At 43.7% G+C, this 24,071-nt stretch overlaps 1 pseudogene; it reads left to right on the top strand.

The window, feature by feature from the left end:
• The first annotated feature begins 520 nt into the window (after positions 1–520).
• The window catches only part of LOC135902607 (cytochrome P450 2J2-like), a 29,998-nt pseudogene continuing 6,447 nt past the window's right edge, over positions 521–24,071 (top strand).

Below are 24,071 nucleotides of genomic sequence, written 5' to 3' on the forward strand. Positions count from 1 at the left end.
GTACATGTGGCTTTCGTAGGCACCACAGCGGTGACAAAAGTATATCTGCTGGTGTAAAATTCGACGGAAGGTAGACTTAATGAGTTACAAGTTCTGAAAAACGGTGAGCAAACCGGGAAGAACATGAAAGCGAGAACCAAAGTTACGACAAGTGGACTTGTCTCATTCAAGGCGACATTTGTTCTCCACGGCATAGTACATATAGGTAGGTTCTTCTAGAGGGGAGAGAGCGTAAGGCGGGTGGGTGACATAACGACCGAGGTTGTATTAGCGACGAGGGCACAGAAATGAAAAGAAAGATGATGTGCTACTGAACGCCGGTAGAGGAATGTAAGGAAGCGCCGTGTGTCAGCTGGTTGACGTGTCCCTGTAGGTTCCTCTTTTTGGGACAGGGGCCTGGACAAGGGGCGAGGGGGAGGGGTTAATTAGCTGCTCCACTTGAGGTGAGTGAAAGTTATGAAAAAGTAGCTTGAGGTACCTGTAGCATTTGTGAAATATTCAGGCAAAGTGCTCTAAGGACATGGCTCTATACGTGTCAAAGTGCAACGATAGGTATGGAAAGATGAAACTAAGGGAAGCACCTACCATCTTCCTTGCACTGTGTGATTTCCTATCGTTGTTCCCAACAGAATCAAGACAGGCCCTACAGACATGGTTATGCTGAACGACTTCCAGTCGATAAAGAAGTTTCTCACTAAAAGAGAAGTCCTGTATCGTCCAGTCAACTGGTTGTACAGGGGAGCAGTGTACTCAGGTAAGAGTGCGTGTTCGCATACGTCGCTCTTAAATCTGGCCCGATTGTCACCATCACAAATCACGGGAACATGTGCAGCACGATTCGCAATTAAAGGGATCACCTGGTAATTTTCCTGTAAATTCCAGGTGGAATTTACTATTGGGGTCATCCTACTGCGTTCTCGTGCCAAATTGTTGCCTAATGCGCCCCATCGATAAACTTTTTTTATAATTTCAAAGAAAATATTAATTGAAATGTTAAGTGTTGCTAGTTAGATAGAGCATTGACGGTAGATGACTCTGTAGGTGAAGTGCCACGAACATGGCGAGTGGGTAAAGAGATAACTGGCACTGCTTAAGCTAAGGCACGGCGTATTCAAAGCTTCCATGTAGCTAAACGGAACGCTTCTCTGCTTATTGCAGGTTTTTCTTGGCTTCACTGCTTCTGGAGGCGCGCAGCCACTTGATGCGCCTTGTGACAACAAGAACCACCTCATCAACAAAGGCCCTTCGTCCTGAACGCTGTCGTCATTCGGCGACGTAACTCTACTGGCCTATGCTTTCAAGTATCTCAGTGTGAGGTCATCGCTTGGCGCCGCTATAACAGAAGACCGGCATGATATCGTCTTCTATGGGCACGGCGGATCCAAAGCCGACATGTCGTTAAACAGAATGCTTCTCAGTTTACTGCAGGTCTTTATTGGCTTTACTGCTTCTGGATGCGCGCCGCCACTTGACGCGTCTTGTGACGGCAAGAACCAGCTCATCGACAGTGGCCCTTTGTTCTCAACGCTGTCGTCATTCGGCGACGTAACTCTACTGGCCTATCCTTTCAAGTATCTCAGTGTAAGATCATCGCTTGGCGCCGCTATGAAAGAAGACCGGCATGAATTCGTCTTCTGTGGGTGCGGCGAATTCAAAGCCGCCAACTCACTAGACGGAATGCTTCTGTGCTTACTGCATTTTAGTCCCCGTCCTAGTTCAATGCATAGTGGTTGCCGAGGCTTAGTGGTTCTTCCGTGCCCACGGCGTTGTTTGTAATAGCGTATGACTGCTCTGCCCTTTGCAAACTACTAATTTGCGGCGATGTCGAGGAAAACCCAAGACCTACGCAGAAGGAACTGTACGAGCAACTACTTGAAAGTCGGAAAGAAATTTGTAAGGAACTATTAGAAATAAAAGCTCGGATTGGTGAACTGAAAGAACAGAGGCACGAATTTAGGCGTACTGTGGAAAATATGGCGTCTGAGCGCTTTGTGCCGCACGAAAATACTGATCAATTGCAAGCCACGTTGAAATCGTTTGAACACGTGATGTCTTTTCAAACTAAAAAGCTAACAGATCCCGAAGATCATAGCAGACGCTCTAATGTAATTATTCATGGTATTCCTAAGACCTCAGTGCATTGAGGAACAAAAGAACAAGGCTGTGACGGGTATTTTTCTCTACAAAATTCTGTTTAAATGCGAATCTGCTGGGCGTATCCATCGACTTGGTAAGCAGGTGGAGAAGCTGCCTGTAATAGTACACCTGCAGCACTTTAAAGAAAATAACAAATATTCGTCCAACAATTAATCATTTCCTGAACTTCAGCCTATCCAAACAACCGTAACCAATATGTTCAGGTGAGAGAGTAACACTCTGGCTGCCTTCCAGTAGCTTCTGGCTTTCCGCAGGAGAGCGTACTTGGCCCTTTACTTGTTTTTATACATGTTAATGATATTGTCAATATGGTTAACACCCCAGTTCAAATTCATCTATTTGCTGACGATTGTGTTTTGTTTACAGAAGTTACCTGCGCTAGTGACCAATGTGACTTTATCTCTAGATTAGGCAATACGTTAAAATGGTGTCAGCAATGGGGAATGCCTCTTAGTGCAATTAAGTGTATCTATCTCCCCACAACACGCAAAAAAGCCCCCTTAGACTACACTTACAATTTGGCTGCAGCACCTTTACGGAAAGTAGCCTGCTTTAAATATTTAGGTCTAACTTTAACGAGTGACTTATCATGGAACTTGCACATAAATATCATCTGCTCTGCCGCTTTCCGGAAACTATGCCTTCTGCGCCACAAACTCAAGACTGATCCGCCTATTGTTAAACTATTCTCTTACTTTTCCTTAATTAGGCCAAAACTTGAGTGTGCTTCCATAGTTTGGGACCCTCACACAAAAATTAACATTTAAGAACTTAGAAAGAATTCAAAGAAAAGCAATACGATTCATTTACAGTAAATTTTAGGCTACTGACTCTACCACTGCATTACTAGCCGCAAACGGCTTTGAAATATTACAAATTCGAAGAAAGAAACGACGGCTAGAGTTTCTTTCAAACTTCATTAATCATAGCCTGACCTTAGACACCGAAAAATACGTATCTCCCTTGATAAGCAGACCCACACGACACCACTACCGTCATTCTGTAACATTAATTTTCGCAAGGACTGACACTTTTCGGCATTCCTTTTTCCACAAGCAACATCTGACTGGAATAAACTAACTGAACCATATCCCCAGGGCCGTGAGCTGTATACCATGTGTGTAAATAATGTTGTGATTTCGTGCATTAATTATGGCTGTATTATAATGAAATTTATATTGTTCTTAACCGTCTACCTTATGACCAAAGAATTTGTGTGAAAAACGTGATACACACTTGTTTCATCCTGTTCATCTGTGTATATAATCTTGTGTATTCTCCTCACCCTGCTTGGACTTCTTGTCCGCAGTACTTTATACATAAATAAATAAAATAAATAAACATTTCGGAACATGCCATCAAGCTGAGATTTTCTCCTTCCACCTACTACCTAAGCTAGGTCATTCTGTTATTTTCTCTATGCATCGCTAACTACTGGCCTAGAAGCTTTATGTTCTCTGTAAGCCGCACCAGCAGCACGCGTAATGCATCACGCCTCTTTAAACAAAGTTTCGTCAAAGGACACCGAAGGAGAAAACATCCGAGGACACCTAAACACTTCGTATGAGTTGTGAATGCGAAAGCATTAATGTTCAGTTGAAAGCCGCTGAGCGTTCCTTCTAGTTTTGCGCTGCGAGTAATGCACCATAGCATTACATGCTACCCTTGCCAGCAAGCAGCAGCAGCAGCCTGCGGTGGCAACGCCGCATGCCACCGGCGTCCTGCGCGACGAGAGACCGAGGAAGCAGCAGCGGCAACCAACGCCGTCAGGTGCGCGCATCAGCTAAGCCCATTGGGGATGAGAGAGAGAGATACGGACTGTGCACCGGCTTCCGAGAGGGAGGGTGACGTGGCGCCGCGGCGATGTCCTCTCCCTTCAAGTAATACCGTTTCGCCCGCTCTGCTCTGTCGAGGCGTACTCGTAATGTGGCGCCGCAGCCAATGGGAATTTAGCTGCCGTTTCACTGCTACAGACACCGGCTATCTTTCTCGATGGGCCATTTAATGCTTTCGCATCAACATCACTGGAGCTATATTTCTGGATTACAGGATTCGGCAAGACATCCACTAAAACTATGTAAAACGAAAAGGCCAGTGACGATGCCACATTGAAATTTACTCACCAGTTCAAGCAGCGTCATGCTATGGGGCAGCTATTGCATCTAGCAGATTAGTACTGCGGAATCCCGAAAGGGGTAGGAAAGATCATGGAAGGGAAAAATTTCATCCATCTGAGTGTAGCACGTAGTTACAAAGGAAATCCACAATGCTTTCTCAGAATGAAAGCTTCGAAATCCAAGAAAATTTTATTCTGGTCCAGGGATCGAAACCAGGATTCCCGGAACCAACGCTTTTTCAGAGTGGTCGCTCTACCATCTGCACTAACCCTTATGCTAGCAGACAGCTCGAATCCCAGGGACACTGAATAAGGCAAATCAGTTCAGCAGAAGCCCGCAAAATATATATATCTCAAGTATATAACCTCATTGGAGCTAGTCGTACAATCGGGTGGATGCAATGCTTCTATTTGAAGAACCTTCTTCCAACTTGCGGGTTTCCACAGAACTAATTAGTCATACTGAATGTAAACTGAGCACTGGGTTATCTATTAACTTGGCCTCGCTCTTCGATCTCTTAGCCTGATGGTTAGCTCATATGGTAGAGCGACCGCCCAACCCGCCGGAGTTGCTCAGTGGCTATGGTGTTGGGCTGCTGAGCACGAGGTCGCGGGATCGAATCCCGGCTACGGCGGCCGCATTTCGATGGCGGCGAAATACGAAAACGCCCATGTACTTAGATTTAGGTGCACGTTAAAGTACGCCAGGTGGTCGAAATTTCCGGAGTCCTCCATTACGGCATGCCTCATGATCAGAAAATGGTTTGTACACGTAAAACCCTATAATTTAATAGCGACCGTCCAACAAAGGCACTCGTACTGGATTCCATGACCGGACCAGGATGAATATTTGTTTAACTCTGAAGCCTTCTTTCTGAGAAACCCGTATGAATTTTCCTTGTAGGATTTTCTTTGTGCTGCATTCAAGTGGATTACTTTATATTAGTTTTAATATCTGACTGAGGCTAGTAAATTCGCCGTTAAACAGCAAAAATTATTGTGGTCAGACGAACGAAAGTTCGAACTTCTGTGTACACTTTTCGCGCGAAAAAAGAGCATTACAGTCCAACTTCGCCCTTTCCAGGACGCTTAACGGGCGAGCTTGTTTTTTTTATTTGATTTGATTTGATGTATTGAGTTCTCGTAGAAACTAAAGGAGACAAGGACTAAAGGCATACAACTGCCTGACCAAGGTCTCTTCTCCCTACAAAGTTCGAGGTTGGTAACATGGTAACGCAAGCACGTTCACCATAATTAACATCGTAAAGAGAGAGAGAGAAAATATTGTAATGAGATGGGGTGACTTCCTCGTAGGGTGGAGTCCTTAGTTCAGGACCCCACTGGCTCGCGCCACTCAGCGTGCCCGCCGGATCAGCCGTCGCTGCTCTTGCGGGTTTTAACTGGTCAGCGTAAACAAATATCGCAACAATTCGTCTTACTTTTATCGAAAGCACTTCTCAGCATAAGATACAATACAAAATAACAGTACAAGATCACACATGCATAGACACAAGAGGCCTTCATTGATCTAGTCGAATCTATTTCCAAGATCAGTGTCAAATGCAGAATCCCCGAAACTCATATGACCATGCATTGAAACAATGCCTACATGTCTGTAAGTGCATCAAATTTTCCTAACCAGGTGTGGCAACGATGAACGGCGAACTGTGGGAACACAACCGGAGGTTCTGTCTTCACGTCCTCCGGAATCTTGGTTACGGCAAGACTTCCATGGAGGACCACGTAAAGGTAAGCATCTCTTGCAAGAACACCGGCGTCCATCGCGCTAGGTGAGCTGTAGAAAAAAAAAACTCGCCATTCAGGGCGTGCGAAATGAATGCCCAGCGAAGCTGTTGATAACCACCACTACAACTGCTGAGGGTGTATGCGATGCTTTATGGTTTTAGAGTAACCGCAGTAGTGCCGTTTTGGAGTAATGGGGGGGAGGGGGTAGGAACGGGAGTAATGGTAATTTGGCAGTTCGCCGTCGCCCATAGCCGTGCTGTAACAACATCGAAATCAATTGCTAGGCTTGGGACGTCACACCTCACGTCGCAAACCGGCGTCACTGCGGCAGCTTGCGCAACAGTAATCTTTACCTGGAAACGTATCCGGTCAGCACTACGTGCTTCGCATTGCTATCACGAACGCCTTGTCATCAAGTATGTGGCTCGGATGTTTGTTTTGAGGTGGTGCTTTATTGAAACGTATGCTGTTCTGTATGTTGTATGCGTATTTCCCAAGAAGAGTATGCACTGTTCGCTTCACTTTGCAGAGTGCTTGTAGCCTCGGCCTTACGGAGGTATGAGCCATTGCTTACGGGGGTATGATCCATTGATGATGATAGTTATTGACATGTAGTTCTGTATACTGTATGCGCGATTCCAAAGAATGTAAGCACTTTTCGCTTCACTTTTCTCAGTACTTGTAGCCTCTGCCTTACGGGAGTATGAGCCATTGCATATTTTGCTTGCTTACGGGGGTAAGAGAGCCTACAGTACCTACGAGGGTATGAGCCATTGACGATGATAGTTTTCTGTCGACGGACGCGAAATAATTCCGGTATTCCGGCTATATACAGCTTCGCTGTAAAAACATGGCTGTTAAATCATGGCTAGAGTTTATGATAATATTTAGAGCGCCCTCTATAGCCATGAGCTTGTATCTCCTCGTTGTGCGGGGTGATCACATATTAATTTTTTTATTATGGTTAGCATTATTTGCCTACTTCAAGCGTTTCGAGACTATCTATTTATCTATCTATCTAGCCTCTTGCGCTGACCTTTTGGCCCATCTTGTCTACCAGCTTGGGCAACTGGCTATGTGCTCGTAGTTAGGGTGCCGTCGTGTTCGTTCCATCGTCGTCATTCCAACTTCGTGATTTCACTATCATCATGCCGTCTTCGTCCCGCCTTCTACGCCAACCCAGTGACCCAAGTTGTCTATCAGCTTAGGCTACTACGTATGTGTTCGTGGCCATTATGTATTCGTGGTCGTTTCATCGTCGTCATTCCAACGTTGTGATCTCCCTATCGTCAGGCCATCGTCGTTGCCGACCAAAAATCTGCGTCCTCACTTCGCTGTCCTCACACGCATAAATCTCCTCACAATAAAAACGAAAAGATCACAAAAAGCACTAACGTTGTCATTTAGGCCCCTGCGTATAACGTGGTTTGGCTGTTAGTAGCCTAATGGCCCCAAAGAATAAAGCTAAGTTCAGCCAGATGAGACTACGTTTCAGCAATATTAGTACATTATGTTTCCACGATAGTAAGACGGTTAATTTTACCTTGACAGAACACATATCGGGAAACTTGTGCTCCGGCGCAGATGTGCATTTAAATAAAAGTAGGATGCCCTTCAAGCTTCAAGAATGAGCAGGAAACTGGTGGCGTCTTCACCCAGAAGTTCTCACACCGGCTAATCCTAACAATCATGGATTCCTACAGCGTCAACTCAGGTCCTGTTTGTCCCTAATCGCCTGTACTGCATTGAGTTCTGAAGAAACCAAAGAACCAACATGGCAAGTTCTGAGAATTGCTCCTGCGCCAAAAGGGGTCAAGTGCGAGGAAACACTGAAATCTGTGACGTCAATTCGACGTACCCACGCTGAAGCTTCAGCACGAAAATTTAAATAACTTTTGGAATAGGCAATCAAACGTTTTCGCCAAATGACTGGCAGTGCATCTCAAAGACCCCTTCCTTTACCCAAGGGCGCAGCGGCCGAGCATCAAGATGCAGCGTTGAGCGCGCTCTTAAAGCACCGAGATGCACGTAGCCTCCCTTACCCACAGCCTTCCGTGACTCGCCATGATGCGTCCCTCATAGGCAGGCCCAGACACTGACCCTACCCAATCCAACACCACAAGGATCAACGTCGCTGCCGCCCATCCTGCCAGGTGCGTGAGGGTTACCTTGACCCTCTCCGCACTTACTGGACCTGTCCTCGACCGTTCTCTCCTACCACCCACGCCGCTACTTGGGAAAATTGTATGAAATCTTCATGGGATACTCAGCCAATTGCCCTGTCCTCGCCTAGCGCGTTGTGTGTTCTCGGCGCTCAGTTTGCATTGAAGCGATAGACAGCACGAAAGTCACTTCGCTCGCTGCTCCTGCCGCGTTTCCTCACGCCAGCGTTTTGACATCGAGTGTTCGCGCTCTTCGAGTGTCATATGTTCATGCTTGCTGTACGAGCTGGCGCCATGCTTGATAATTTAGTTAGCAAGCAAACGTTTACAAGTTGATACGGCCGCTAGAAGTACTATCCTTACTTCATGTAGCTGTATGCTAATTTGCTATAGCAATCGATGCTTTCGGGCGAAACTGCCACTTTAAGAATCTGCACATCTGCTCACGCCGTCCCTTCCTTCATGTATGTACCGTAACCTCCTATTGTGTTTTCATTCGTGTTGTGCTTATTTACCACACATGAATAATAAACTCATACTTGTATTTTCCAAGCCTAAACCTTTTCAATTTTGCTATTTTGTGTCCTTTTCGGCCTGAAGTCTGTTTTACTGTGCAGGCGTTCGTGTGAAAAAAAATGCAAGAATTGTCTCTGAATGTCCCAAACTACTGGTTCAACGCAGGACGAGTGTCAGAGCATAATAGATAAAGTGGCAGAGGCGAAGGGAGCACCTATCGCCTTCCAGGACTACCTGCTAACCAGCACGTCGAATAACATCTCGGCACTGGTCTACGGCCGCGGGTACCCGTTCGACCACCAGCGTCGCCGTTTCCTCGACAGCCTTCTCAACGACCTGCTAAGCGCTATCCGGGCAGGTAGCCTGGTCGAATTCTTGCCTCCCTTCCTCCTGAAGGTTGTTTCTAAACTACCTTCAACGCGCCAGACGACCATTGTCTCCAAACTATTGGAGTTCGTTGAGGACACCAAGTAAGTTTTTCACATGTGGTACAAAACTACTAGACATGTGGCATGGCTAGCCTCTCCATCTGTCATGTATCTGCCTGTCTGTCTTTAACTCTATGTCTCGTCCTTCCTCTGGACTGTCAGTCGGCTCAGGCACTACATTGTCGCTGCTCTTTCCTTTCTTTAGATATTAATTGCCCAAACTGCGAGAAAAGCAGGACCTTAAATAAAATGGGTCATCAATGATTACCTTTTATATGTGACAGGTGCAAAGACGCAGGGTAATATGTTATTTCATCGGTATACTTCCGATGACATATGTGTCATCGTACGGTATACTCTAACGATTGATTTAATGGTCTATTGATTGATTGATTGATTGATTGATTGATTGATTGATTGATTGATTGATTGATTGATTGATTGATTGATTGATTGATTGATTGATTGATTGATTGATTGATTGATTGATTGATTGATTGATTGATTGATTGATTGATTGATACTTTAATTTCTTGAAAGCCCCAAGTGGAGCACTAAACTTCTAAACTTCACATATCTAACAAAGGTATCCGCTCCCGAATACAGTTCAGACAATGGAGCATCCAATATTTCTCAACATGATGCTGTTCTACTCAAAAGAAGACGTAAGGATCAATGTAAGCATACTCAACAGATACAACAACCGTCACCATATAATTTCAAATACACAAGCGATGTAAAAATAATAATTCAGCATTGAATCAGTAACTACAAAAAAATTTTTCGGGTGCTCACATATATGGTAATGTAACCTAGTCGGACAGTAAAATATTGATCTATAACCTATCCATAATTGTAATCTGTGAAGCAGACAATTTTTTTTTTTACTTGGCAAACAATATATCAACCGCGTGCCGTCCCAGAAGGTTTAATAAGTGTGCATTCCTCATCGGCGCTAATGGTGCGAAGAGCCGCGTAGTTCGACCACCTTTACCAAGCCCCCTTCATTAATGGCGAAGTTGCTCGGCAGCACTGCCTATTTATATTCTTGTATTATGTTAAAATGAAACGCATCTGGTTGCGTCTGGAGTTCACGCTAACTTGTTAAACCAGTAAAGCATCCCTCCGATCCTCACGGAAGTTCAGCGAGCTGCACAGCGAACTGTCAGTAGTTCAAACTTATCTAGTTAACAGCGGCAAGCACTTCGGTCAGCATGAAGCCGGTTTCAACACTGATAATGTACTTAGCGCCGTCAGTGTAATTTAATCAAAATTGAACCACACTGGAAGGCGAGTTAAACTAACCACCTCTTGAGAAGTTAACAAAGTAGGTAGAGCAGAATTTTCTTTTGTTGATTTTTTTGGCAAGCACCGCTGTTCGTAATTACCTTCTCGCTAGCAATTTGCGACAAATTCCACATGCTTTAAACTGCTTGTTATCGGCACTTACCTCAAAATTGGTTCTGGAAAAAGCTTTAATTCGCTTAGTAAGAGTTTTCGATTTATTACCCTGAGACGCACTTCGCAATAAAATACACACGGAAATGACAAAGTAACACCATTCCTGTGTGCGTGTGCTTGTGGGTGTGTGTGTCCATCTCACCTCGGCAATTCAGTTCGTGCGTTATCTCAGCAGCTTTCTTCAAATTGGTTCTTGATATCTGAACATGAAGGCTTCAAGGAGCACTGAAGGAAAATATTAAACCAAGTTACATCAATAGATTATTTGTCTAAAAGTCAATTATCGTTTCCTGTGTGCCAATAGTGCAGATTTCTCGAGTTAAAATTTGCCACCGAAGATACTCCTGCTGCTCCTCAAGTTGAATCGATCGAAATGCGAATTCATTCATATTCACTGCCACAGGAATGCGTCAGAACGTTTCTATACATCTCCCTCGACTCATAAACGCACCCTTGAAGATCGATCTTGGCTATTAAGGGGGCTAGAGGAACCTTCTAAAACTCAGGGAAGCACCTGGTTAAACGATGTTACACAATATACCATGGATCTGTCGGGAGAAAGTGGTGCATCAGTGTCAAAGACTTGAACAGACAGAGTTAAATAAAGCCACCATAGGAAGCGCCAAGCAGACCGCCATCAAAACAAGCATCAAAGACTATGGCCGCACCAGTCGAGCAGTCTCGCCATTTTGTCATTACTTACATTGTTTTTGCAGGAGTTTGAGATCTTTTCGGATAATGAAGGATAACAAATTTAATGCGCTACGCACCGCTATAAATTAAGGTAATAATACGTGACTACGACTTCCCTAAAACTGAGGTGAAGATATCATGATTTCATTAAAGGAGTAAAATATTCATTTTATGTGTCTGTTTTTACGACATATGAGATTCATTTTACATAATTGTTATATTTCTTGTTGGCAGAGTTGCGGAGTTGTAAGCATTGTGCTTTTTTTTACTTATTTATGCAAAAATATTTACACATTGAGGCCACAAATAGGACCTCTAGTAGTACTTACTGCCGGGCTATAGGGGATGCATGCCGAACCGTAATGAATTTAGCGCTAAACGGAAAGGGGACAATGGCGATAAAGTTATTCCTGTTTTCCACGTGAGAGGTCTGCTTTCCTAGTCGGTACAATTTGGTCTTCTCTCTTAAATGCAATTCACTCCGTTCAAATCGGTCCAGCCATTTTCTAACGAGTGTTACTGCACTTCGGATGTCTTTTAAGAAGAAGCTTTAGCTTGTAGCTCCTATCTGTGTAGATGGAAAAGAGTAAATAATTTAACTCGTCAGCCACTGCACTAATTCTGACAAAATTCGTTGTGTTTGAAAGGAAAAACTCCGACAGAATCCATCTCGTGATGATCGTCGACGTTAATGCAATCAGCATTGAAGTAACGCAGTGACATACTGCATTGCTAATTTCATCACTTTTGTGCCGCCGACTTCTTCAATTGTCTGTTGCCGTCGTCTTCAGTTCTTGCCTGCTGTTCTGTTTGCCCATCCGGGCACTAACCTAGTGGCAGTTACCAATTCAGGAGCCTCGGCCAGAAATGTTCACTTGTCATTGAAGAGCGGTACATGCCCACCGACACTTACCCAGAGACCCCATTTGGCGTGAAAGAGGCTCAGTTAAGAGCAGCACTTACCCAGCGCATTCGCGGCGCAATCTCCTTAATGTAATAGTATTAGCAGCTGTCAAAGACGTTCTGCAGGTTCCTTGGGACCTTGTGAAGGAGGTCGTTGAATCGCTTATTTTCTTGAAGGCGAGATTCTGCGTGGAATACATTTTCCCTGCTAGTCGCAAAGCAGTTTCTACCGGCACTAGTGGACACACGGACTGTACGAAGCACACTTTTTATTTAGGTCTTAGAAGGTTTAGAAAAGATATTTTTTTTAATCAAGGAAATTCTAGTACCACGTTTTCAACTCTGTAACTCAGTAATAAATTATGGCATCACAGTTCTGTAAATGGCACCTATTGACATCTAAAGCAGACAAAATCCATTTATTATAGACCTGTCTTAAATATATAAATCTAATTTATGAGTGAGACTCTTCCAAAAGCCTCATAAAAATTGTAACAATTTCATCCAAGCTGAAATTTATTATCAAATTTATCCGCCTTAGAAACACTAATAGGTGCAGTTTCCAGAACTGCGATGTCAGCATTTATTGCAGAGTCACCGATTTTCTAACTGCGTGCTAAATTTTTTTTAATTAGCAACTTTCGAAAATCTTCGTTAGAAATCGAAATTCTGCTTTTTATATAGCTCGTAAAACTTCTGAAAGGCAAGAATCTCATTTGAATCGGCGTAGCGGTCTTCTCAAAAGCGTTTCAGCGTTTCATATGTATTTTAATGGGAAGATCGGAGTTGCCCCTGAGCTAAGCTTCCTCAGAATGCGGGAGTGGAAGTTAGCACCGAGTTTCTTTTAAGATGCTTCGATAAGGTTGTCATTTACGGGCACTGCTCCAACGGGAACCCGCCTTTCTTCGCTGATTTCAGAAAACAAATCGAGGAGCACAAGGCGACCCTTGACGAGCACTTCAATCGGGACTTCATCGACGGATACCTAAGGAAGATAAAAGAACACGAGGCGGATCCAAATTTAAATTTTCAGCGTGAGTCGACTTTTTCTCAGGGCATGCGAAGCATACCGAAACGGTCCAAGGTCGTGCCAGCTATTGATCGTAAGCACTTCTGCACAACGGCACAAGCAGCATCAAAACGCTACGCAGTTTAAAGCGATAGCCTTCTTTGTCTCTTCCGTGGAATTTCGTGGTCGTGTATCTAACCGAATAGCAGCAGAGGGTGTGACGCTGGACAGAGCGACAAGATTTGGGCAGGGCGAAGGCGATGTAAGGAGTCAAATACGGGTGCATCGCCAAGCTGATAAGCTTATCACGTGGCGTAAAGAGTAGGAGAGGCACGGGCCGGGCAGAAGCGCGACGGCGTCTTCAATTGGAATTGTGCCAGCGCCTGCTTCACTCGCGATCACGCCACCTGAACTTTTGCGCGACTTATCCACATATGGCGCGATTACGTCATGCCAGCTGTTCTCGTGCCTACGCCGCTCGGCTGCAAAGAAGACAATTTTTTTTTTAATTCTGAGGTTTAATGTACCAAACCCACGACTTGATTATAATTTCACCCCAATCGGAACATGACCGCCGCGGCCGGGAATCGAACCCGCGCCCTCGAGCTTAGTAGCGCAACGCCATAGCCAGTACAGGTTGCAGTGGGTACAATATTTTTGTTGCCTGCCAACTGTGTTCGTGTGTTACATGTCCCCATGTGAAGGTCTTTAGCAAATGATATTGACTGTCACGCCATGCTGCGAATACTTTCTCTGCTATCTTAGGAAGAAGCTAAAGGTACGCGTTATAGCACTCGTACAGGCAAGTTTAACACGTCGCTACCGCTAACTGCGGCGATCGCCGCAGTTAGCGTGTTAGCGATCGCCGCAGATGTCCGGCGTGGTCGACCACGCCGGACATCTGCCAACCTTCGTGCACGTGCTAGCTAACGAGCCTCCCAAACCCGCAACTTGCTCAACAAGCATTAATTATCACGCGCGAAAGCTATAGCAAACCTTCTGCGTGAAAGCTGCAACTGTAAATGGCAACAATTTGCTGAAACATTAACATACGCTCCGGTACTGCACTCTTAGCACGCACGCAAGGCCTTGGGGGAGATATAGGTAAACTTACTGGAGGGTAAATGTGCGCTCAAGTTGAAATATCGGCATGTCAGAAGCACAGGAACAAACATTAACTCAATTTCGCTCGAGCCCGAGCCGTTCTTTTATGGCGTTCTTGACTTGTCATTCAAAAAGTGCTTTGGTAGGCCATGCGAGGCGGTAACACAGTCTTTAGAACGAAGCTTTCTTTGCGGACCTTCCCGAACTTTACTGGCCGTGGCTGTTAGGGGCTGCTGCAACCTTGCCGGACAGCTCATACTAGAAAAAAAATTCAATTACGTTCCGATGATGGTTTAATAAAGAATTGACAACCGAAAGGAGAAATTCGAAACAAAGAGTCGCTATATTTTAAGTTTCTCTTTTAAATGCAATAAATCTCGTCAAATTTGGTGCAGTGGTTGCCAAGAAAAAAGAATTCTTGGTTGACATATATTTAGATAGGAGCACCCGAGCTAAAGCTTTCTCTTAATGGCTCCAGCTTTTCTTTTTTCTCTTTCTTTCTTTTTTTCGGCAAAGGAGATTAAAGCCACAATCGCACGCATACTTCTTCCATTGCCAACGCCAACAAGCTCTGTGAGCTGATCCCCGCGTGGGCGACCTTGCGTAGTACGGACGCCCGAGAGCCCATGCGGACGCGCCAGGTTGTTTTATGCCAAATACGCGGGAATAAAGTGGGAAATGTCATAGCATTCGATTAACCGCTTCGCGAAAGCGTCGCTTCTTGTAGATTCCAAATGTGCATTGGATTGGCGTATATTTTTTAATTATCTTCAGCGTTCATAAATGATCATTTACTTGTGTCTCCTACTCGGTTCCTTGATTACGATGGGGATGGTGTCTAATGGCATCCCCCTTATATCGGGATCGTGACAGTCACCTAGCCTCTGTAAGCTATTACGCTTCGCCGTGCTGTAATCTAGCGCTTTGCCTAACTCCGATAAATATCGTAATGTTACCTATGGCTATGGCTATCGTAATGTTACCTATGGCTTCTCTGATTTTGTAAAGAACAGCGCACAGGCGAAGTACACAGAAAAGAACGACACACAGATTACACAAGGTGTGCCTCGCTCTTTTCTGTCTACTCCGTCTGAGCATTAGCCTTGCAGAACTTCAACGTGCTGCACCAACCGGCTCAACTATTTACGCTATCGAAGTTCTATGCTTTCATTTTCCAACAATGCTCGCCTCTCGCTTAACTCGGCTTCGAGCCACTAAACGCTCGCAATAACTTTGAACCCCACGGTGCTTCTCGCAGGTAGAAATTCTCTACGTTCCTGGCTGCGTGAATATCTTGCCACTCCACTACAGTTTGCTGTGGGTCACCGGCTTTATTTTTTCTTTCCGCAGTAGGCCTGCAGCAGGCCTCAACCTTTTTCGAAAACTTGTTCCTTTTTGTTTTTGTTTTTCTCGGGCAGCCAGCTAGGGCCTCAAAAAACAAGACACTGCACTTTGCCTTATCGCGTATAATTTTTCTTTCGTTGTTCTTTCTCGTTGTTCGTAAGTTCTCGTTTGCCGTCTTTATAAAGCTCCATGGCCTTTCTTGCGTCCATTTTTCTTTGCGTCCAATTTACCATCTCTATTTCTTTCACTTTGTTTTTTTTTTATTATCCCGCGTTGCGTACTTGAACTTCTAGTTACCCTGTACTTCCTTGCGAAGTTTCTTCATATCTTGGCCTGTCCAGGAATTTGCAGTCAAATATTCTATTTGCTTATATTATTCAGCTCGCTACTTGCAGTTCTTGGTCCACCTGGTGCCCGTCTAAAAAAGCTACTGCCCCTGCCGAGTATCGACTTCTTACCGGCGCACCTAAACGCTCGATAAAATGTAGCCCGTCATGGGTGAATGCGCCCTCGTAGCCTGCTACTCCTTCAGGAAAGAGAAATGTTTTTTTTATACTCCCCCTTTCTCAGAGAGTTCAACGCTCGTTCTACTCTCACGGCAATAGAGAACAAAACGTAGCGAATATTTCTGCTTCAGCTGCAGGAGGCCAACCCAGGGCCTGGGTAATGCAGCAATTGCGAGACAAAAATGTAATTATATAGTCTTGAATGGTGCTTGTTGGATCGCTGGTGCTCCAAAGAGTCCTTCTCTGGAGGCCTAACATCGTTTTGTTACAGCATACGTTTGACGTATGGTAATAGCTAGCTTATTGAGACTGCGGGGGCCGGTAACCTTGTACTGTACACTCTTAAAAAAGATTTGTATGCATGTTTGTTTGTTTGTTTGTTTGTTTCCTATTTATTTATTTAGTTATTTATTTAGTTATTTATTAAGTACTGCGGACACATGGTCGAATCAGGGAGGGCTACATATGGTACATACAATGAAAGCAAGGTTGACAAAACAAACAAAATGATAAGATTACTTGATTAGGATGCGGATTCAATTATACAATTCCATTCGGTTACAGTTCGAGGAAAAAAACAAAACTTATATATATTCCTTCTTGCAACGTAAGGGGCTAATGCATTATGCCTGCGTGTAGTTCTAGTAGATAACTTCGATAAATATTCAGATGGGTCAAGGAATAAATTGCTAGTGCGAAGTAGTTTCAGAAATTCAATTCTCTGTTTCTTTATTCTAAGCTCGAGTGGTTCAACGTTGTTGATTTCCATAGATTCACTGGGAGAATCAGATCTTGAAAATTTGTTGAATATAAATTTGACCGGTTTTCTCTGCATTCTATCAAGACTATGGGTATTGGTTTTTGTGTAGGGCTCCCAAACTATGCACATTCCAGCTTAGATCTAATTAGGGAGAGGTAGCATAACATTTTAACGTTAGAAGGGACTTTCTTAAGTTTGTGTCTCAAAAGGCATAGCTTTCTGAAGGCTGAAGCACATAACTTAGTTATGTGATCGTTCCATTATAATGTATTAGCGTCCCTCCTTGGCATTTATAACTACTGACTTCATGAAGAGGTGATAAATCTAATTTATAGGTATAAAGCAGGGGTGATTTCTTATGGGTCATTCGCAGTAGAACGCTTTTATTTTTATTTAGTGTCCTTCGCCAGCAGCTGCACCATGCAAGAATATTAAACTACAACATAAACTAGTTTGGTCATGAATAGAAACAATATCTTTAAAGAGTACACAATCATCGGCAAATAATCGAACTTGTACACTTGCAACCTTCAATTGTTTTAACAATATCATCAATATATACAACAAAAAGAAGAGGACCGAGGACACTGGGCAACACCCGATGTTGCCGGAAGGCTGCCCCATTTTTCTCCATTTATCCCAACGAATTGTTTCCGGTTAGACAAATAAGCAGAAACCCAGGAGATAAACAACTTGGAGATTCCTGCATTTTCAAGTTTTAGAAATAATTTATCATGCGGGACCGTATAGAATACCTTACGGAAGTCAAGGAAAATTATGTCTATCTGTCCGTTCTTGTTAAGAGTTGATGCAAAGGAATGAAATATAGTGAGTAGCTGTGTGACAGTCGAATATCAACTTCTAAACCCGTGCTGAAAGGTGGTTAAAATGGAATGCTTTTTAAGATATTCGGTCATGCTTTTTGCTATGATATATTCTATGAGCTTGCAGCATCGTGATGTTAAAGAATTTGGACGACAATTTTCAACAAGTAGATGGTGCCCCTTTTTATGAATTGGTGCAATTATGGCTGTCCTCCAATCACTCGGTAAATCAAACAGCAACAATGAAGCCTGGAATATTATAAGAAGGAAATTTGATAAGGTTACAGCACATCTACGGAGAAACAAGTTAGGGATATTGTCAAGCCTACTTGAACATCTGGCTTTTAGGTTCAACACCATAGAAAGTACGCCAGCATATGATATAAAATTTACATCAAACGGTTTTACTGGAATTCGAGAAGACACTGTGAAAAAACATATTAAAGTGAGGAGCAAGTTCTATCTTCTACGTAACCATCTGTCCATTTATTGTCATTTCAGATATTGCTTTCTTCTTCTTGGTAGTGTAATTTTAAAATTTACTTGGATCGCTAGGACTAAAATTTGTCAGTGATGAGTTAAAATAATAATGCTTTGAACTTCGCACGGCAAGTGCTAGCTTGCCCTGCACTTCAGATATGAAGTTTGCCTGGGCACGGGCCTTTTTTAATCTCTTAATCTTGCGCTTCATATGAATGACATTGCGATTCATCCATGGTGTTTGCTTGTGAACTTGTTTTTATTTTTCTCATGAATTTATTAAGACAAAAATGGCACATATCCTTAAAGTGGGTCCAAAGTAAGCTAACATTATTTTCGTCAAATTCAGTTGGACAATTTTCCAAGTAATAAATTGCGCATGTAGTGCTAAAATAACCTGACAAATTGTAAAGATTATTTGTTATTTAGTTTTAGTACAGGGATCAAATAGTAAGCAAAGACAAACAAGATAGTGGTCATATAGCCCCTGCTCGATCAGCACCGTGAATTCAGCGAATTTGCAAGCAAAGAAAAGAAAGTCGAACAATGAAGATTAAAAACCTTTTACACGTGTCGGCTCAATAAAAACTTGTCTGAGATTATTCTTGTCATCATCATTCTTTCATTGAAGTTTATTGTTTCTTGCACTTTCCCACAGAAGTTTGCGCTTGTTTAAGGCAGATTGCGAATAGTCATTCTGGATACAAAATATTAATTCCCTTCAGTTATTTCGTATTTTGTAGTATTTCTGTTTTCATTAAAATTCTGAATATACAGAATTACCAGTCGCTTGTCACCTTGCCTTCCTAATGCGTGAATATGACCGACAGAATCCGACTGCCCTTTAAATTTTTCATTAAATGCATCCTTATCAACTTTATATTTGAGCGTGTTTTTGGTGTCATTTGTAATTTCAGATATCCCATGAATGATGAGATTAGAATGCCGGCTTCGATCCTCAAGGCCTGTTAGCTTTTTAGACTGTAAAGTGATAATATGTTCAATAGACTTAAACTATGAGTATTTGCTTCCGGAGTATCTATTGTTTACGTGATCTAGGTCTGCATGTGTTTAAACATACTGTAAAGTTACAAAAGCAGCTTCTCAGTTTTCAAGAAATGCGTTTGCAGTTCTTAGATTTCGTTACGAAGATCAGCCTGCCCCTCTAATAGCCGTTTAAGCATTTCGGCCAGTGTAGGACCGGGATTCACTTCAACATCGCCGCAAAGTAGCAGTTTACACACAACGAGACACTCATAAACCACAGCAAGGCATCGCCGTGCGCACGGAAGCACCATAACACCATGATAATCGCTACGCAAGGGGCTTGTATCGGAACCAACCTGCACAATGAAGAACACGGCTTCCGTCAGTGCTATGGCAGTTCCTGGTCCGGCGTGCCCACGGAAGGAAAATTCCTGTGGCGCTTCTTTTACACGAGCGACTACTGATGACGTCACAGCGCCGTGTTCAAGTGAGGTCGATAGGAGCAGGGTTGCGTCTGGAGATGACGATGAGATAGGAGGTGCCATATCAACGCCGAAGGTACATCGCAGAGCCTTTGTTCGCAGAGACGTTCATAAACTGTAGTTGACACCATGCACGGCGAATCCAAGGAGGCCCTACACAATGAAGGACACGGCTTCCGTCAGTGCAAGGCAGTTCCTGGTCCGCCGTGCCCACATTGCTCCCTTCCGGGCTTATCTTGTCCCACAACGATGACCGTCATCTGCCTTGCTTGCGTTTCTTTTCTCGAAAACTATGCGCTTGCTACTTTCCTGTCGAGAATGCTTTGTCACGCTAATTTCACGCATGCCATTCGTAACCTGGAAGTACAGAGCTCCCCCAGGCCCTTCCCCTCTCTCAAAAGGGGAATAAAGTGCATTTATTCATACACCGAGCTCGCAGCGTTAAAGAAATGCAGGCAAGGTCGATAAAGATTATCGTTTTGGGACAACATAAGCTCCAAAAGAGGCAAACTTTCTTAAACGTGTGCACTAGAAATGTTTACACCCTTTCACGCATATCTTGTCTGCAAGCAAGAATGTCATCCGTCTTGCTTGCGTTCTTTTCTTTCTTTGAAACTGTATGCTTGCTGCTTTCGTGCCAAGAACGCTGTCTCGGGCAGGAAAACACATATGCCGTTCTTGACCTGAAAGTAACGGGCGCTGAGCATTAGGGAAAGGGAAGGCACGCAATATGATTGGTGTTTGAGGGCAAGATAAGCCTAAAGGATGGAAATTTTCCTTGAGTGTGGTTGTAACATCGCTGGTAAGATGGGGCTGATTGCCGCGCAGAGCCATACCTCCTGGGCAACCTGCTTAGCTTCTTCATCGCCGGCTCGAACACCGTGGCAGTCACCCTCCAGTGGCACGTCTTGAACTTGGCAGACAAGCCGGACACGGTGCAGGCCGGTATTCGCCGCGAGATCGACGAAGTGGTGGGCAAAGAGAGGCCGCCCGCGTGGGAGGACAGGAATAAGATGCCTTACACGATGGCCTGCATCTGGGAGATGTACCGCTGGAAGACTGTGTCGCCTCTCGGTGTTCCCAGAAGGTAAAGGAAACGTTTACGTAGGAGAAGTGTTACAATAAATCCACTCTACTACTATTAACATATGGAGTTGAAGCTGGAGATATCAAAGGAACTCGAGAAGCTAACGACTGTGCCGCGGGTCACGTGATGGAGAAAGATTTGTCTAATTTCAATAGATAGGAATCTGGTTATGTATGGCGTAGTTCATGTAATTGGTGCTTCGCTATAGTTACAGAATTAATACTGAGGGAAGGGAGAAGCAATATAGTGGGAAAGAGAATCACGTGGTGTGGTGAGCAAATATTAGCGGGCACATAGGGCGAAGTTAGCTGAAAGATGAATGGGATAATGAATATCGCTGAGGAAGCCTTTGTAATGCAAAAGGCCACTAAGTATAAAATGTAATAATGATAATTATATTTATTATTATTATTATTATTATTATTATTATTATTATTATTATTATTATTATTATTATTATTATTATTATTATTATTATTATTATTATTATTATTATTATTATTATTATTATTATTATTAGAACTTTTGTATGGCTGCAGTATTAAAGCAGTGAATAACACGCCCGTACTCACGCACCACAGGCGTGAGTGTGTGTACGATTGTATACGAACATGTTCCCATCTGTGGATGAGCACCGTCCAAGGACAGAAAGCAATATTCACCAGCGGTGCCACAATCTTTGCGCTGTGGTAGATTTTACTGCTCTTACTTCACGATGTTTATGAGCAACAGTTATACGTAACATCATTTAACCGCTCATTTTGCGTAAGCTGATTCTCGGGGTGTAAACTCCTATACAGTACATAATCTTTGCCGTAAAGATAGTAGTGCATAATAGTTTTGAATAACAGAGTCACCTTACGTTCTCTTTCCTTCGTCAACGATCCTTTCAGCGCCGGTGAAGACACGTTCTTCGACGAGTATTACATTCCGAGAGGAACCACCATTTCACCCAACGTGTGGGCGGTGCACAACGACCCTACGCTCTGGAAGGAGCCTTCCAAGTTCGACCCAGGCCGCTTCTTGAGGGAGGATGGCTCTTTGATTCAACCGAAACCGGAGTACCTGATCCCATTTTCCATCGGTAAGACCAACACTCCTGCAAATGCTTCTCAGTACTTGCACAGGCTCGATCTATGCAACCCACTGCCGCAGGCCTCTCTTCTCCTGTTTCAGACATAAATTTTCGAGCAAACGTTCTCCTTGAACCCATCTTTCTGTACGTACAGTGCTCACAAAAACGGGGACTGAGAAAAAGAAACACGCAAGACACGCACTTCTTCTCTTAGCCTTCGCTCTTGTAAAAGCTGCACGAACAGAAAGATGATTGCTTATCGACTAGCTCAGCTTTCAATTCTAAAGCAGTTCTTGAATTACCGGGAAAGGGAATGGGGCCTTTTCATTTTTTGCCTTTACGACGTCCAGCGCCTAACTCTTAAGACAGCGTTAAAAGGACATTTCAAACGCATACTAGTTTATCATCACTATCAGCAGCAACAGCAGCAGCCGTAGCTGCCTATTATGTGCACTGCAGGACGAACGCCTTTCCAAGCGACCTCCAATTCACCCGGTCTCGTGCCAGCTCACGCCATGTTAAAGCAGCAAATTTTCTGAATTCGTCACAACCCCTAGTTCTCTGCCGGCCCCGAAAACGCTTTTCTTTTCTTCGCACTCATTCTTTAACTCAAATAAACCACTGGTTACCTGCCCACCGCATTGTATATCCTTACCAAGCCCACTTTCCCTCCTAAATCTCGACTATATTTTGGCTACCCCCGTCTGTTCTTTAATGAACATCACTGCCTTCTTGCCGCTTGCCGTTACACATGTCATTTCTCGTTCCGTTATGCTATGCGTGGCCCTTACGTTCTTCTTCAGCTTCTCAGTTAACCTCCAAGGTTCTGCTTCATATATTAGTACCGGTGAATGGCAATGATTTGCGCACGAGCTGGCGCTCGAATTTCACAGTTTCTAAGATGGAGAACTACATAGGCCTACATCTCATCCGCTATAGCAATATTAACACCAAACAAACAGAAACGCTGTTTTGATAGAATACTTCCACGATTCTACACTTATTTAACGTTACTAGAAGAGAAACTTCGGCTAGTGGGTGGTAATTCATGTTTTGGAAAGTAACAGCGCTAAACGGACAGGGACATGGGCTAAGAAGAACACGACACGGGCGCTGACTTACAATTGAATATTATTTCGAGGAATATCACATTTTGTACACCTACATTCAGGCATTCCTGACCGACCGCACGGCTCAGATACACTTTGGCCCACTCACCTCCCTCTCTTTTACTTTACGGAGTGTTGGCACCCCGCAAGGGTCCGTTCTGTCCCCCTTTCTATTTAATATCACCCTAATCCCCCTGGCCCGACAATTGGCAACCATACCTCATCTCAAACACACCCTCTATGCCGACGACATCACGCTGTGGACTACCCACGCATTTATTTCACAGTGGCATATTTTTAGAATGGTCATTTTATTTACGCTCTATGTTTTTTTAATGCAAAAACAGCACGTTGTTACAGAAGTCGGGAATTTGTATTAAGCCATATTTTTCTTAGTCGAGTTGATAGTTTTATTGCTGGAAGTGCGTTTGACTTTTAGTGTCGTTAGGTACATTGATGATTTCTTAGTCATCACGGAAAGAGAGAATGTAAATGGTAGGGTGGCTAAGATTTTCAAGATTTTCAAGGTATTCGGTAGAGCTTTAAAATTTACTTTTGAATTGCCTGCTGAAGGCGAGCTTCAATTTTTTGATGTTATACTGACGTTTCGGCAGGAACGTTTGTGTCGGTTATGTAAGCCTCGTTCTGTAAAGGCGCTCTTAAATTTTTCCTCAGGACATTCTCAGATAGCAAAAACCGGTATTGTTTACGCTGCACTGCGCACGATGCTTCAGAAGACATGCAGTCATTCATTGGAATTTACTTGACCACATTCAGAGATTACAGAACGCGCGTTGCCGGGACAGTGAAATCTTGAGGGCCTGTCATAATCTGATTAAGTGGGTAAAGGATAAGCCAAAGAATAAATCAAAAGATCCCGTGCGCAATGAAAAAAGACCGGTGGTGGTGCCATATTTGCACCAGTTTTCGCATTGCTTGAAGAACGTGGGTAATAGGTATGGGGTGCATGTGGTAATGTCCGCGCTCAGCAAACTTGCTATAATTTGTTCCCGCTTTCATAGAAAATTATTGGGCCTTGGCAAGGAATGCAGTTTCTGTTCCGAGAAGTTAAAGAATAGATACGTTCGATGTCGATCTTCCGTTGTTTACAGGTTGCCAGTC

Source organism: Dermacentor albipictus, chromosome 3, assembly GCF_038994185.2.
Source record: "Dermacentor albipictus isolate Rhodes 1998 colony chromosome 3, USDA_Dalb.pri_finalv2, whole genome shotgun sequence".
Lineage (NCBI taxonomy): Eukaryota > Metazoa > Arthropoda > Arachnida > Ixodida > Ixodidae > Dermacentor > Dermacentor albipictus.